This window comes from Oncorhynchus kisutch, linkage group LG18 (genome assembly GCF_002021735.2).
Source record: "Oncorhynchus kisutch isolate 150728-3 linkage group LG18, Okis_V2, whole genome shotgun sequence".
Classification (NCBI taxonomy): Eukaryota; Metazoa; Chordata; class Actinopteri; order Salmoniformes; family Salmonidae; genus Oncorhynchus; species Oncorhynchus kisutch.
The window spans coordinates 70,207,798-70,220,825 of NC_034191.2; the positions used below are offsets into that span (position 1 = coordinate 70,207,798).

Consider the following 13,028-nt stretch of genomic DNA (forward strand, 5'->3'; position numbering starts at 1 on the left):
TTGGCAAGACAGCTGTGCATGGCTGCATCTCACTGTAGTAGGCTGTAGGCTATGTTTTGGTTATTTGATCTCCATTCACCTTTTGTTTACTGAATTTGTTACTGTTAATGTAACTAGCCCAAATATAGATTTTTACATGCCATTATTGATCTGTTATTTTGTTTACTAGGCCTACTTGGTATAGCTGTTTTGTTTTGTTCGCATTCATTTGTTCGCATTCGCAGTCATGTCAGTATTCTAAGCCAAATTATTATCCAGTAATTTTGTTTGCATGCATTAATAACTAGGCTACTACTTTCAGCATTTAGTTTGCATTATTTTGGTAAGACAGCTGCATTTAGCGCCAGTGTCACTTCAAAAGCACTCAATCGATGGTGTAGAGTCTCTGCAATTTAACTTTATTGTTTATTTTGGTATATAAGCAGAAGTAATGCAAAAAAATAAATAAATTGTGCCTCCTCTGGCCCCTCACCGATTTCAACTGCCCCCTTAGTCACTTTATCCTGGCCCCTCACTGATTTCAACTGCCCCCTTAGTCACTTTATCCTGGCCCCTCACCGATTTCAACTGCCCCCTTAGTCACTTGATCCTGGCCCCTCACTGATTTCAACTGCCCCCTTAGTCACTTTATCCTGGCCCCTCACTGATTTCAACTGCCCCCTTAGTCACTTTATCCTGGCCCCTCACTGATTTCAACTGCCCCCTTAGTCACTTTATCCTGGAGCCACACAATAAGTGCTACAATGCTAATATTTGTGTAAACTTCACAGTTGTGTTCTGTGGGTGTCATTTTCAGTGAAAAATGTATGTGCAATACACATAGTAGGTTGACTGGTAAGCTTAATGTGGTTAATTTTACAATGGTTTCAGAGTCCCACAATATGAGCTACAACATTAAAATGTTTGTAAAATCTTTACAGTTGTGTTCTATGGGTGTCATTGAGTAGAATGATACTCCATTTCATGAATCCACCATCCATAGGTAAGGCTGTACAGTGCAATGTGAATGTCAGTACACACCATAGGCTGACTGGCGAGGTCTTTTCCCGCAGTCAAAGTCCTGCAATAAGAGCTATGGCACTAATATTTGTGTCAGCTCTTTACAGTTGTGTTCTGTTAGTGTCACTGAATATACTGATTCACAATACATAGGTAAGTCTGTACAGGGAAATATAAGTGTGCTCCCAATGCAATTCACAGTGCATTGGGAGCAGTGCAATATCAACAGTTTTTTTAATCAGGGGCATTTATTTTGAAGGCACATTTCACACGTATGACTAGCTTCACATAGCTGCCAGTGCCCGAGAAAGAACTGCCTGAAAATGTTTCACTGCGAGGGAAGTAGCAACATCGTAGCTACAGTAAAAACAGCACTCGAGATAGCCTGCTGCATTCATTTTATCCACTGCTCCCTTTCTTCCTATGAGGGGAATTAGCTCAAATGGTAGAGCGCTCGCTTAGCATGCGAGAAGTAGCGGGATCGATGCCCGCATTCTCCAAAACTTTTCCCGTCCCAGCGTGTGGCCAAATTTATGTAAACGTAAGTAAACATTTTAATTACTTTGTGGCGGTATTTCGGTATTTGGCCAGCACCGCGTTATAGCGGGAGCCTCATATAGTAAAGATGGGCTTTCCTGAACTTTTCCTATTCATCTCTATGGTAAGTCTTATCGCTATCGGTGTAATATGTTCGACATACAAATTAGGATCTGGATAAAAATACCTGAATCAGTTATAGAACCCATTGCCCTTTATGGTTGTGAGGTCTGGGGTCCGCACACCAACCAATAATTCACAAAATGGGACAAACACCAAATTGAGAATGCATGCAGAATTCTGCAAAAATATCCTCCGTCTACAACGTAAAACACCAAATAATGCATGCAGAGCATAATTAGGGCGATACCCGCTAATTATCAAAATCCAGAAAAGAGCCTTTAAATTCTACAACCACCTAAAAGGAAGCGATTCCCAAATCTTCCACAACAAAGCCATCACCTACACAAAGAGATGAACCTGGAAGAGAGTCCCCTAAGCAAGCTGGTCCTGGGGCTCTGTTCACAAACAGACCCCACAGAATCAAAGGACAGCAACAAAATTAGACCCAACCATGTCATGAGAAAACAAAAAGAAATTACTTGACACATTGGAAAGAATAAAAAAATAAAAAACGGAGCAAACTAGAATGCTATTTGGCCCTAAACAGAGAGTACACAGTGGCATAGTACCTGACCACTGTGATTGACCCAAATATAAGGAAATATTTTGACAATGTACAGAGCATAGCCTTGCTATTGAGAAAGGCCACCATAGGCTATGTGCACACTGCCCACAAAATGAGGTGGAAACTGAGCTGCACTTCCTGACCTGCCAAATGTATGACCATATTAGAGACACATAGTGTGACATCACAGCAGCAAGATTTGTGACCTGTTGCCACAAGAAAAAGATCAACCAGTGAAGAACAAACAGCATTGTAAATACAACCCATATATATATATACACTGCTCAAAAAAATAAAGGGAACAATAAAATAACACATCCTAGATCTGAATGAATGAAATATTCTTATTAAATACTTTTTTCTTTACATAGTTGAATGTGCTGACAACAAAATCACACAAACATTATCAATGGAAATCAAATTTATCAACCCATGGAGGTCTGGATTTTGAGTCACACTCAAAATTCAAGTGGAAAACCACACTACAGGCTGATCCAACTTTGATGTAATGTCCTTAAAACAAGTCTAAATGAGGCTCAGTAGTGTGTGTGGCCTCCACGTGCCTGTATGACCTCCCTACAATGCCTGGGCATGCTCCTGATGAGGTGGCGGATGGTCTCCTGAGGGATCTCCTCCCAGACCTGGACTAAAGCATCCACCAACTCCTGGACAGTCTGTGGTGCAACGTGGCGTTGGTGGATGGAGCGGGACATGATGTCCCAGATGTGCTCAATTGGATTCAGGTCTGGGGAACGGGCGGGCCAGTCCATAGCATCAATGCCAATGCCTTCCTCTTGCAGGAACTGCTGACACACTCCAGCCACATGAAGTCTAGCATTGTCTTGCATTAGGAGGAACCCAGGGCCAACCGCACCAGCCTAGGGTCTCACAAGGGGTCTGAGGATCTCATCTCGGTACCTAATGGCAGTCGTGGCGAGCACATGGAGGGCTGTGCGGCCCCCCAAAGAAATGCCACCCCACACCATGACTGACCCACCACCAAACCGGTCATGCTGGAGGATGTTGCAGGCAGCAGAACGTTCTCCACGGCGTGTCCGGACTGTCACGTCTGTCACATGTGCTCAGTGTGAACCTGCTTTCATCTGTGAAGAGCACAGGGCGCCAGTGGCGAATTTGCCAATCTTGGTGTTCTCTGGCAAATGCCAAACGTCCTGCACGGTGTTGGGCTGTAGGCACAACCCCCACCTGTGGACATCGGGCCCTCATACCACCCTCATGGAGTCTGTTTCTGACCGTTTGAGCAGACACATGCACATTTGTGGCCTGCTGGAGGTCATTTTGCAGGGCTCTGGCAGTGCTCCTCCTGCTCCTCCTTGCACAAAGGCGGAGGTAGCAGTCCTGCTGCTGGGTTGTTGCCCTCCTACGGCCTCCTCCACGTCTCCTGATGTACTGGCCTGTCTCCTGGTAGCACCTCCATGCTCTGGACACTACGCTGACAGACACAGCAAACCTTCTTGCCACAGCTCGCATTGATGTGCCATCCTGGATGAGCTGCACTACCTGAGCCACTTGTGTGGGTTGTAGACTCTGTCTCATGCTACCACTAGAGTGAAAGCACCGCCAGCATTCAAAAGTGACCAAAACATCAGCCAGGAAGCATAGGAACTGAGAAGTGGTCTGTGGTTACCACCTGCAGAACCACTCCTTTATTGGGAGTGTCTTGCTAATTGCCTATAATTTACACCTGTTGTCTATATTCCATTTGCACAACAGCATGTGAAATTTATTGTCAATCAGTGTTGCTTCCTAAGTGGACAGTTTGATTTCACAGAAGTGTGATTGACTTGGAGTTACATTGTGTTGTTTAAGTGTTCCCTTTATTTTTTGGAGCAGTGTATATATGTTAATTTATTTTCCATTTTGTACTTTAATAAGGATCAGACCCTCTTTTATACATTTAGTCTAAAATGACATACCGGAATCTCTGCCTGTAGCTCAGGACCTGAAGCAAGGATATGCATATTCTTGTTACCATTTGAAAGGAAACACTTTGAAGTTTGTGGGAATGTGAAATGAATGTAGGAGAATGTAACACATTCGATCTGGTAAAAGATAATACAAATAAAAAACATATAAATATTTTTTACCATCTTTAAAATGCAAGAGAAAGGCCATAATGTATTATTCCAGCCCAGGTGCAATTTAGATTTGGTCCACTAGATGGCAGCAGTGTATGTGTCAAAGTTTTAGATTGATCCAATGAACCATTGCATATCTGTTCAAAATGTTGTATCAAGACTGCCCAAATGTTCCTAATTGGTTTATTAATACATTTTCAAGTTCGTAAGTGCACTCTCCTCAAACAATAGCATGGTATTCTTTCACTGTAATAGCTACAATGAACGGTGCAGTTAGATTAACAAGAATTTAAGCATTCTGCCCATATCAGATATGTCCTGGGATCTTTGCTAATCACATTAGCCTACGTTAGCTCAACCGTCCCGCAGGGGGTACACTGATCCCGTAGAGGTTTAAGTTTGTTATTACAGACCGATCTGGCATTTCCCCATCTGGAAACAACACAACTGCAATGGTTTTCTCTCATTTATGTCCAAGATAGCTAGCTACAAAGCTAACTAGCTAGCTAACTTTAGCTGCCTCTCTAGTCTAGATCCAGTTCACCAGCAGAGCAGCACTCGCCAAAAAGACAAGGGTCACTTTTGCTTTTGGAACTTTCTAATCATCACTAAAGTCGTTTAGCATGCGATCACACTAGCTACATATATTTAGCTAAAAAGACTATTGATGAAATGGATTGCTTTCTTTGTAGCTAGCTATCTGGCTTGGTTGTAGGCTACAGTAGGCTAGTACAGTAACGTTACAGTAGCTACCTAAGTTACACCTTTACTGAATGACAACCATGCAGCCTGAAAACTTCTGTCTAGCTAGTTGGGCTTAGAAATTGATAAATGAACATATGGAGAGATCACAAATTCATGCAACTGTGGTGGTGTCAATTGTTTAGCTATTTCCCTGCTTTAAAGAGTGAAAATACTCCTACATTTATCCATAACAGCAGATCTCCCATGAAAAAGTTGTCTTCAAATGGGACAACCAGGTAATTACAGCTAAAATGTTCTGTGCACTCTCACTGGATAGAAGTGTGTGCTTCAATGGCAGATTTTCAACAACAAAAAAATAGACAAAGATAGTATCAGCAATTCTAAGTCAGACGAGACACATCTGGTCTCATTCATTTACAGATGTTACTTAGATTGAGAATGATTTCCATATATTTTATTGAGCATGGTGTGCTATTGTTTTTAAACACACAGCAAACAAAAAGCTGCGGGTGCCGTATATATCATTATAAGTTTTGCATACTTCATGTTAATATTCCATTATCCTAGGTCCTCCATTCCCGAACGAGAAGCCACCTGACGCTAGCAGGAAAGACCAGATCTGACTTCGAATTGAGTAAAATTAAGATCACTCAAGTTGATATTTAGATTTAGAGTGACTGACATGAATTGGAGCAGGAACAGACTTAGTCTGCACTCAGGTGGAACAACAGATAAGTAATGCATTTGTCAACAACAGTTGTGCCAATTAATGCATATCACAAGGGTTGAGAGGTGTGTACACACTTGCAATGTAACCTACATATGTTGTTAAACTCATTTTTTATTATTATGTTTTTTTACCCCCAATTTCATGGTATCCAATTGGTAGTTACAGTCTTGTCTCATCGCTGCAACTCCCGTACGGACTCGGGAGAGGCAAAGGTCAAGAACCATGCGTCCTCCGTAAAAAAGGACCCAACCAAGCCACACTGCTTCTTGACACAATGCCCGTTTAACCCATAAACACCAATGTGTTGGAGGAATCACCGTACACCCGGCGACCGTGTCAGCGCCCGGCCCACCACTGGAGTCGCTAGAGCAAGGACATCCCTGCCGGCAAAACACTCCCCTAACCCGGACGATGCTGGGCCAATTGTGCACCGCCCCAGTCTGCTGCGACAGAGCCTGGACTCAAACCAGGATATCTAGAGACCACTGTGCCACTCGGGAGGCCCCATCTGTTGTTAAACTCGAGTGATGAATAAGACCTCGAGCTTTTGTAAATTTACATGATTCACCTGATTAACACATGATGTCAATCCAGATCTGAATGTTTGATATCCTTTCTACTATACACTGTTGATAGTAGTTGATGCCAAAGCTAACCTTTGAGAGTACACAGTGGCTAATCTTTGTCCTACTACAAGGACTCGGTCAGCTTGACAAACTTTTGCGTCATATGAACACACACACACACCCCATGGGTTGCCATGGCGAGTACACTGAGCAGTCAGGAAAAGCTCATATTGTGCATTAAGTGACTGAATGCAACAAAAAAGAAACAGCACAGTGACATGATCACACAGTTCACTCTACGCCTCTCAATTACACGCTCACTCACTCTCATAGTTTAGCTTTATGATTATTCTCATTTAAGGTAATTGGGCCTCAATTACAGGAGAGGAATGACATGCATGACCTGGCTCTCCTCTGCTGAGACCGATCCGGGCCCAGCAGCGCAGGCCCAGCTCTAACAGTGGTCCTCCCTACAGGTTGGCCTTCCCCTCCCCTTTGGCACCAGCTCCTGACACGACAAAAGAGAATTGCTCTGAAGCGTTCCTGCTGGATACAGGTAATTCAAATGATATCACACACATACTTATGTGTGCAGGCACTAACTCATTCTAACACACACACTTGATTTAGGTTAGTGTATAGTAAAGGCTTTGTCATTAAAATAATATTGTGCCTCTCTTTCAGATCTGCCACTGCCCTTGAAAGCTTCTCCACTGGGCCCATCAAGAGATGAGGTTGCCTTTTCATCTTAGACCACGGCCCGTGGACAGAGCCCATTAGAACTGCCAGTGATGTCCTACTGGTCAAGCACCAATGGGAGGAAGTGACCCTGAAGTGGGTGGATCTGCTTTGCTGCAGAGAGTTTGTTTGTTACTGCAGAGTAATGCCACATCCCCTTCCACCTGCACTTCCACAGCAAAAAACCTTACCAATTCAAGGATACCATTTGAGGATTTTGCTGCGGCTGCCTTCTTTCAATGGGAGCTGGAGGCCTCGATGCAGAGGAAGGAGTGAGGAATGGACGAACTGAGAAAAGAGAAAAGGAGAGGAGAAAAAAAAGAGATGCCTTTCCATTGTGCTCTAACACTCGGAAATGTTCCTTTGATTAAACCTCAACGTAAAGTAATCTTCTCTTGTTTTTTTTGTTGTCTTTATATGCATTAAAGGGAAAGGAAAGGGGTTTACCTATTCAATTGTACAACTGAATGCATTCGACGGAAATGGAAAATGGAAATGGAAAAGTCCTCCAACTACAAAATATCGTCCAGTGATGTCAAAACGTCCTCCAGCGATATCCCAACTATAAACAGAGTAAAGTACAGGCACTAAAGTGTAAAAATTCCATTTTTAACAAAACAGTGTTTTTTAGATAACTTGTTAAGCATTCAAGGTGTTGGTCTGATGGGAATCTGTGACTTCATCTTGCTTGAAAAACGGTAAAACTAGTTAATCACAATGGGTCCCTTCCTCTCCTGTAAAACAAGTTTATCACAGTGGGTCCCCTCCTCTCCTGTAAAACAAGTTTATCACAGTGGGTCCCTTCCTCTCCTGTAAAACAAGTGTATCACAGTGGGTCCCCTCCTCTCCTGTAAAACAAGTTTATCACAATGGGTCCCTTCCTCTCCTGTAAAACAAGTGTATCACAGTGGGTCCCCTCCTCTCCTGTAAAACAAGTTTATCACAGTGGGTCCCCTCCTCTCCTGTAAAACAAGTTTATCACAGTGGGTCCCCTCCTCTCCTGTAAAACAAGTTTATCACAGTGGGTCCCCCCCTCTCCTGTAAAACTAGTCAATCACAGTGGGTCCCCTCCTCTCCTGTAAAACAAGTTTATCACAGTGGGTCCCCTCCTCTCCTGTAAAACAAGTGTATCACAGTGGGTCCCTTCCTCTCCTGTAAAACAAGTTTATCACAGTGGGTCCCCTCCTCTCCAGTAAAACAAGTGTATCACAGTGGGTCCCTTCCTCTCCTGTAAAACAAGTTTATCACAGTGGGTCCCTTCCTCTCCTGTAAAACAAGTTTATCACAGTGGGTCCCCTCCTCTCCTGTAAAACAAGTGTATCACAGTGGGTCCCTTCCTCTCCTGTAAAACAAGTTTATCACAGTGGGTCCCCTCCTCTCCTGTAAAACAAGTGTATCACAGTGGGTCCCTTCCTCTCCTGTAAAACAAGGCTATCACAGTGGGTCCCTTCCTCTCCTGTAAAACAAGTGTATCACAGTGGGTCCCTTCCTCTCCTGTAAAACAAGTTTATCACAGTGGGTCCCTTCCTCTCCTGTAAAACAAGTTTATCACAGTGGGTCCCCTCCTCTCCTGTAAAACAAGTGTATCACAGTGGGTCCCTTCCTCTCCTGTAAAACAAGTTTATCACAGTGGGTCCCCTCCTCTCCTGTAAAACTAGTCAATCACAGTGGGTCCCCTCCTCTCCTGTAAAACTAGTCAATCACAGTGGGTCCCTTCCTCTCCTGTAAAACAAGTTTATCACAGTGGGTCCCCTCCTCTCCTGTAAAACAAGTTTATCACAGTGGGTCCCTTCCTCTCCTGTAAAACAAGTTTATCACAGTGGGTCCCCTCCTCTCCTGTAAAACTAGTCAATCACAGTGGGTCCCCTCCTCTCCTGTAAAACTAGTCAATCACAGTGGGTCCCTTCCTCTGCTGTAAAAGTAGTTAATAACAGTTGGTCCCTTCCTCTCCTGTAAAACATATTTTATCTGAGGGAATAAATATTATTATAATAAAGAATGGCAGACAAAAACCTTTATTAAAACTTGTCATTATTGTTGTCATTATTATTGTTATTGTTGTCATTGTCATTATTGTTTTAAGTACAGTTCTAAGGGAATAAATTCTTACGTTTATCAAATTTATTGTATTTGTCACATGCGCCGAATTCCACAGGTGTAGACCTTACCGTGAGATGCTTACTTACAAGCCCTTAACCAACAATGCAGTTTATTTTAATAAACAGAGTAAACTTTGTTATCATATGATTAATGTTTTAAGTACAGTGTAAAAAGTATTGTAAATAATCATGTGTCCCTCGGTGGGATCGAACCATGTCTCGAAAAACTCAAAATCATGCCACAGGCTTTACACAACTGCAGATTTTCAGCCCGCCGCATGATAGTCAAAGAATGAATGTGTTTGGGCCTGCCCGGGCCTGTGATTTGCTCAACATTATCGCCTATGTTTGAGACCAATGCATGGCCATTGCTGTGGTGAGAGAGAGAAGCACTCCTGTATCTCTCTCAGAACTAGACAGATTCCCTCTCTATGATCTCGCTCCCTCTCTCTTCTAGACATGAGCCTGCAACCGTCATCTCTCAAGCATTGCACTTGATCATTTATTTCCTGATAGAATCATAGCCGTGGGAAGGGTTCTGGAGGTGCAGCAGCACCCCTGATTCATTTAAATACATTTGCCAAAGTTATAGAATTACTGCTCTCAGTTCAGAAATAAATACAATTATTCAGAATACTAAACCAGGAGTAGGCCTGAAATTTGTGTTGATGTAGCCCAACCACAAGGCATATAGAACATGTGGCAAATCTGTCAGTGAACAGCATGCAGCCAGAACAAGTCTTTCGCAATATTTAAAATACAATCGCGGGAAAACACAGACGGGAAGGTAAATGTCTGCTACTTCAAAGAGAAGACTCTAATATGACCGTTGACTACCAAAATATTTTATCAACTTCCCGATAGGTCTATTGAGCAGACATTGTTCGCCAGCGAGTGAGCTGCGCATCATTGAGTGAGTCAGTGAAAGCTTTTTGATTTGTTCCATCTGCCTGGAAACATTTACCAAAACAGTGGTCATTTTACCGTGGCAACACAACCTCTGTAGAAAGTGTGCCAATGATATCTTTCAGGTAAAGTAGGCCTGCAATTATATTGGAGCATTGGAAAGTATTTTAGAGAAGACTAGTATGTGATAGAACTATAGATTAAACTGTGTCTACGCATTATCCATATACTATTTCAGTTTATTCCAACTGCTTACACACGTTTTCAAAACGTCTCCTTTTTTCAAAACTCAAAACTGCACACACAAAATGCAAAATGCCTCACATCTCCTTCACAATGTAACACTGCATTCAAAATGCCATAAACACATGTCAGAATGAAGCATTTGCATCAAATGGCAAACATTGCTTTCATAATAGTACATTTTTGGATATACCATGTAAACACTGTTGTTCTAAATCTAAAGCTCTTTGGTCTTTCATAGGCTTATATCTATATTTCAATGCAATGTTCGACAGTGAAAGTAATCTGCTGAGAGGGGTAACAAGTACACACATGGGCAATGCAATGTAGAAACAGAAAATATTTATTAGGCCAAACATTACTGTTGTATACAGTAGCATACAACACAACCATAAACATATGTAAACCAAAAGTATATTCTTTAGAATACAGTAAAGAACACAGTTTGTGTGTGGGGTCCTGGGGGGGCAGTCCAGGAATTGGTAGGGGGGGGGGGGGCAGTCACCAGTGCTAAGCTACGCTTCATCTCTTCTCCGGCCTGGGTCTGGCCACAATACTTCGTCCACATCACAAGATACGTTTTCTCTTGCCAAACATCGAGGGAAGTATCTCCTAGCATGGCGTATCCAACCTTGGACAGAGGCAACCTCTATGTCCCCACATGCGTCCTCCATTGCCTGGAGAAGCGGCATGCGGGCATAGGGTTGGCGATCATACACTTTCCAGCGCCAGGCTGGAGAAGAATTAGTGAGAAGAATTCCTCTATGGGATTTAGAAAAGGTGAATATGGGGGTAGGTACAAAACTACAAATTGTGGATGGGTGGCATACCAGTTTTGGACCAGAACAGCCCGGTGAAAACTAACATTGTCCCATAAAACCACAAATCTAGCAGGCTCCTGATCTGGATCAGGGACAAGCATTGTGTAAATTGCATCCAGAAAAGTGAGCATATGGCCGGTGTTGTACGGACCCAGTGTGGCAATTACCACTGTCCAGAGACATTGGTAATTGCCCTCTGTCCTATTACATATCTTCTGTGGCGCCTGGTTTTGGTGAGGTTGAAGCCAACCTCATCCACATAAATAAATTAATGGCGAATTACATGGGCATCCAGCTCCAATAATCTCTGTAACAGACAGAAGGATATACAGATGAGTAAATATGGTATGTCTGAAGTACTGGAAGTAGTGTTGCATACATACCTCTACAAAGTCATGTCGCATATTCTTGACTCTGTCAGGGTTTCTCTCAAATGGCACCTTGTAAAGTTGTTTCATCGTCACTCTGTGCTGTTGGAGGATGCGTTGTATGGTCAACAGGCTTACAGCATTGATGTTGTTAAATATGGTCTCATTATTCAAGATATGCTCTCTTATCTCTCGAATTCTAATTGCATTGTTGGCCAAAACCATATTTATAATTGCAGTCTCTTGTACATCTGTAAACAAGCGTCCTCGTCCTCCATGATGTCTTTGCCTTTCCACTCTGTACAGAATTCAAACATAGAGGCCTCCAGGTGGCGCAGTGGTTAAGGGCGCTGTACTGCAGCGCCAGCTGTGTCACCAGAGACTCTGGGTTCGTGCCCAGGCTCTGTCGCGACTGGGAGGTCTGTGAGGTGATGCACAATAGGCCTAGTGTCATCCGGGTTAGGGAGGGTTTGGACTGTAGGGATATCCAAGTCTCATTGTGCAACAGCGACTCCTGTGGTGGTCCAGTGCATGCTAACCAAGGTTGCCAGGTGCACTGTGTTTCTTCCAACCCGGTGCGGCTGGCTTCCGGGTTGGATCCGCGCTTTGTTAAGAAGCAGTGCGGCTTGGTTGGGTTGTGTATCGGAGGATGCATGACTTTCAACCTTCGTCTCTCCCGAGCCCGGAGTTGTAGCGATGAGACTACTAACAAATGGATACCATGAAATTGGGGAGAAAAAAGGGGTAAAAAGAAAAAAATAATTCAAACAGTATGTGTTCAGCATAGGAACTGTAAACAATGTACCAAAAAATGTAGTACAGCATGATAACCAACCTCATTCATTCAAGTTACAAATGTTTATGCAATACTATGCAGTCATATGTATTTTACAACTATCTAATGCTAAAATAGTCATTAGATTGTTCTGATTTCTGAAGGTTCGAATTATGGACGTCACTGTAAATCGACTCAAGTTGGGCTCTCAGTCCAGCCTCGCTCATGGTCAAACCGTGGTTGATCACATGATCAACAAGTGTTGCCCTAATCTCATCAGAGATGGCTCTCCTTCCTTCTCTTCTTTGCCCTTGTCCTCTTCTTCCTATTCCTCTCCCTCCTACTCCTCTTGCTCTCTGTCCATTGTTGGCATCCATTGTTCAAAACAGGTCATCTGTTCTTTGACCTATTTATAGGCCTAAAAGTGATTAGTGATCAGTTAAGCTATTAGTGTTTGCACATGTGAGGAGTGTGTGTGTGACCTGGTGAATAAGTGTAGCATTTTGATTGGTTGTGTTTGGAAAAGGAAAGCAAGTCACTTCCTGTTAGATTTTTGTGTTTTAGGTAGAGAATTGTGTGTAGTGTTTTGAAAAAAGTGTTTTATGCAATTGACAACTGAGTCAAAGGATGAGAAATAGCTTGTGGTTTTGTATATTTGGTGTGTAGTTTTGCACTTTGAGTGAGAGGTTTCAAAAATCATGTGACATGAAAAGATTTTGTGCGTAAGTAGTTGGAAAAAACTGTATTTGTTTGT

General features: G+C 42.9%; 1 non-coding gene and 1 pseudogene across 1 annotated transcript; both read left to right on the forward strand.

Annotated features, from left to right (window-relative positions):
- The first annotated feature begins 1,426 nt into the window (after positions 1 to 1,426).
- On the forward strand, positions 1,427 to 1,499 carry trnaa-agc (transfer RNA alanine (anticodon AGC)). Its single transcript has one exon. It is a non-coding gene; the product is annotated as a tRNA-Ala (tRNA).
- Positions 1,500 to 9,505: 8,006 nt separating this feature from the next.
- Positions 9,506 to 13,028, forward strand: part of LOC109909647 (tripartite motif-containing protein 54-like) — a 12,509-nt pseudogene continuing 8,986 nt past the window's right edge.